General features: G+C 53.9%; 1 non-coding gene across 1 annotated transcript in view; it reads right to left on the reverse strand.

Moving 5' to 3' along the window:
* The window catches only part of LOC124587239, a 1910-nt gene extending 206 nt beyond the window's left edge, over positions 1-1704 (reverse strand). Inside the window, exon 1 of the ribosomal RNA XR_006975365.1 lies at positions 1-1704. This exon is cut by the window's left edge and continues 206 nt beyond it. This is a non-coding gene — a ribosomal RNA (small subunit ribosomal RNA).
* Between the last annotated feature and the right edge of the window lie 2897 nt (positions 1705-4601).

Below are 4601 nucleotides of genomic sequence, written 5' to 3' on the forward strand. Positions count from 1 at the left end.
TGACTCGCGCTTACTGGGAATTCCTCGTTCATGGGGAACAATTGCAAGCCCCAATCCCTAGCACGAAGGAGGTTCAGCGGGTTACCCCGACCTTTCGGCCTAGGAAGACACGCTGATTCCTTCAGTGTAGCGCGCGTGCGGCCCAGAACATCTAAGGGCATCACAGACCTGTTATTGCTCAATCTCGTGCGGCTAGAAGCCGCCTGTCCCTCTAAGAAGAAAAGTAATCGCTGACAGCACGAAGGATGTCACGCGACTAGTTAGCAGGCTAGAGTCTCGTTCGTTATCGGAATTAACCAGACAAATCGCTCCACCAACTAAGAACGGCCATGCACCACCACCCACCGAATCAAGAAAGAGCTATCAATCTGTCAATCCTTCCGGTGTCCGGGCCTGGTGAGGTTTCCCGTGTTGAGTCAAATTAAGCCGCAGGCTCCACTCCTGGTGGTGCCCTTCCGTCAATTCCTTTAAGTTTCAGCTTTGCAACCATACTTCCCCCGGAACCCAAAAGCTTTGGTTTCCCGGAGGCTGCCCGCCGAGTCATCGGAGGAACTGCGGCGGATCGCTGGCTGGCATCGTTTATGGTTAGAACTAGGGCGGTATCTGATCGCCTTCGAACCTCTAACTTTCGTTCTTGATTAATGAAAACATACTTGGCAAATGCTTTCGCTTCTGTTCGTCTTGCGACGATCCAAGAATTTCACCTCTAACGTCGCAATACGAATGCCCCCGCCTGTCCCTATTAATCATTACCTCGGGTTCCGAAAACCAACAAAATAGAACCGAGGTCCTATTCCATTATTCCATGCACACAGTATTCAGGCGGGCTTGCCTGCTTTAAGCACTCTAATTTGTTCAAAGTAAACGTGCCGGCCCACCGAGACACTCACTCAAGAGCACCCTGGTAGGATTGCAACGGGGTCCGCCTCGGGACGCACGAGCACGCACGAGGCGCGTCGCACGCCTTCAGCTCGCCCCACCGGCAGGACGTCCCACGATACATGCCAGTTAAACACCGACGGGCGGTGAACCAACAGCGTGGGACACAAATCCAACTACGAGCTTTTTAACCGCAACAACTTTAATATACGCTATTGGAGCTGGAATTACCGCGGCTGCTGGCACCAGACTTGCCCTCCAATAGATACTCGTTAAAGGATTTAAAGTGTACTCATTCCGATTACGGGGCCTCGGATGAGTCCCGTATCGTTATTTTTCGTCACTACCTCCCCGTGCCGGGAGTGGGTAATTTGCGCGCCTGCTGCCTTCCTTGGATGTGGTAGCCGTTTCTCAGGCTCCCTCTCCGGAATCGAACCCTGATTCCCCGTTACCCGTTACAACCATGGTAGGCGCAGAACCTACCATCGACAGTTGATAAGGCAGACATTTGAAAGATGCGTCGCCGGTACGAGGACCGTGCGATCAGCCCAAAGTTATTCAGAGTCACCAAGGCAAACGGACCGGACGAGCCGACCGATTGGTTTTGATCTAATAAAAGCGTCCCTTCCATCTCTGGTCGGGACTCTGTTTGCATGTATTAGCTCTAGAATTACCACAGTTATCCAAGTAACGTGGGTACGATCTAAGGAACCATAACTGATTTAATGAGCCATTCGCGGTTTCACCTTAATGCGGCTTGTACTGAGACATGCATGGCTTAATCTTTGAGACAAGCATATGACTACTGGCAGGATCAACCAGGGAGCTGCGTCAACTAGAGCTGAGCAGCCGGCCGCCCGGGAGTGTGTCCCGGGGGCCCGCGCGAACACGCAAGCGTCCGCTCAATTATTCTGCAAACAGGAGGAGGCTGAGCTCCCCTGCACCATACACCTCGAAACCCTCTCAGGTCCCGGCGGCGCGCAGCGCCGTCCTAAGTACTTGGTCGGGTTCGAGAGAGGCGCAATCGCCCGGAGTTTGGCGAGTAGACGCTTTAGGTGCGACCACCCGTGCTCCCAACTGAGCTTGCCGCTGCCGACAGAGGCCCGGGAGCGTGCTGTCGTGGCATTGCCGGCGGGAGACAACACGCGCCACCTACGGTGACCGGCAGCTCCAACGCCAGCGCCACAGAAGGACAAAAGCCCCACTTGGGTGCCGAAGCGAACTCTCCCAGCACAGCGCACGCGCCAACACGTCCGCACAGCTGCGATACAAACCACCTGCGAGAACCGCAGAGGCGACCGAGCAGCAGACGGCGTCGCGGCGCCGAGCGCCGGGCGGCGGCGCATCCTCAGCGCACACAGTCCTCAATCGGACCAGCACACTGCAGATGTCCACCGCGCTTCGCACCGGGCCCGCGAGGACCTACTTTGGCCGCACGGCGCCGCGTGCAGGGTGCGCCGGCGCGCAGCTGCGCCGCCTGCCGCCTCCGTCGGCCGGCGCGCCTGCCACTGGCCGCCCCCACCAGCCGGCTGTAGCGCGTGCGCCCACGCACCGCACGGCCAACACGCCGGGAGGCCCCCCCTCACCGGCCGGGGACGGTCCCACCCAGCCACCGCCGCGTATCGCTTCACACCCACATGCCATTCACGTTCGTGGGCATGGTGGGTATCGCTGCAACAACCGGTTGGTAGCTCAACCGATCGTCGCCATCACTGATTCACCCCTAGCGAGAACAACCGCACCACAACGGTTTACCAGTTGTTCATTTGCGTAACGTCACCAGCAAACGTAGGCGTCCATCGCCATTTGCAAATTCAACGATTGTTGCATGCCTGTGTCAGGTGTCACGACACACTGTCTGCCCACATACACGCAACAACATGTCCACGCTTAGCGAACACGTGGAAGGTGGCCCCCGTACGTATGCGATGTCCATTGCGCGAACGACTGTCAACCGGCCTCTGTCGCATGTCGCAGATGTGGAACGCAGTGCACCGTGCTATCACGGTGTGTGAGAAGAGACGACTACGTCTGACAACACGCGCCACTACATCAACAGACGGCTCATGCTGATCGCCATCCAGGGCATACCACACTGCAATCCAGCTCTTATAGGGAGACGACACGTAGCTGAGTGCACAACATTTGGACCGCATGGTTCGCCGTTGTTGGCGCAGTCGTTGTACGGTCACATGTACCACGATGTATCATTCAGTACATGAGGACCAATGTGCAGTACAGTGTGTGATTTGGACGTACAACATCAGCGGACAGTTGACACAGGCCGTACCACAGCGTAGGCTAAGTGCTTCGCCATGCGAATGCCAATGAACAACTGCAAATGCCAATGAACAACTGCAAAGGGCATTGAGCATGTACGTCCTGCTGCCATCCACATTACAGTGTATAGCTGCAAGGTGTTTAACATGAAGCGATACACTGGGGACCGGGCAGTGCGAGTAGCAAACTATATTGCGGGGGTTGCAGTTAGGCAACACTACACTAATTTAACGCGTCGTATGACAATTACAGAGCAGGTTAAGGCCCAACGTGTGTTGGGTTAAGGCCCAACGTGTGTTGGGTTAAGGCCCAACGTGTGTTGGGTTAAGGCCCAACGTGTGTTGGGTTACGGCCCAACGTGTGTTGGGTTAAGGCCCAACGTGTGTTGGGTTAAGGCCCAACGTGTGTTGGGTTACGTTAAGGGGCAATGTGGGTTACGTTAAGGGGCAATGTGGGTTACGTTAAGGGGCAATGTGGGTTACGTTACGGCGCAATATAGGTTACGTTACGGCGCAATATAGGTTACGTTAAGGGGCAATGTGGGTTACGTTACGGCGCAATATAGGTTACGTTACGGCGCAATATAGGTTACGTTAAGGCGCAATATCGGTTACGTTAAGGCGCAATACAGGTTACGTTAAGGCGCAATACAGGTTACGTTAAGGCGCAATACAGGTTACGTTAAGGCGCAATACAGGTTACGTTAAGGCGCAATACAGGTTACGTTAAGGCGCAATACAGGTTACGTTAAGGCGCAATACAGGTTACGTTAAGGCGCAATGCAGGTTACGTTAAGGCGCAATGCAGGTTACGTTAAGGCGCAATACAGGTTACGTTAAGGCGCAATGCAGGTTACGTTAAGGCGCAATGCAGGTTACGTTAAGGCGCAATGCAGGTTACGTTAAGGCGCAATACAGGTTACGTTAAGGCGCAATACAGGTTACGTTAAGGCGCAATACAGGTTACGTTAAGGCGCAATACAGGTTACGTTAAGGCGCAATACAGGTTACGTTAAGGCGCAATACAGGTTACGTTAAGGCGCAATACAGGTTACGTTAAGGCGCAATACAGGTTACGTTAAGGCGCAATACAGGTTACGTTAAGGCGCAATACAGGTTACGTTAAGGCGCAATACAGGTTACGTTAAGGCGCAATACAGGTTACGTTAAGGCGCAATACAGGTTACGTTAAGGCGCAATACAGGTTACGTTAAGGCGCAATACAGGTTACGTTAAGGCGCAATACAGGTTACGTTAAGGCGCAATACAGGTTACGTTAAGGCGCAATACAGGTTACGTTAAGGCGCAATACAGGTTACGTTAAGGCGCAATACAGGTTACGTTAAGGCGCAATACAGGTTACGTTAAGGCGCAATACAGGTTACGTTAAGGCGCAATACAGGTTACGTTAAGGCGCAATACAGGTTACGTTAAGGCGCAATA

Source organism: Schistocerca americana, unplaced genomic scaffold (assembly GCF_021461395.2).
Source record: "Schistocerca americana isolate TAMUIC-IGC-003095 unplaced genomic scaffold, iqSchAmer2.1 HiC_scaffold_593, whole genome shotgun sequence".
In the NCBI taxonomy this organism is placed as follows: Eukaryota; Metazoa; Arthropoda; class Insecta; order Orthoptera; family Acrididae; genus Schistocerca; species Schistocerca americana.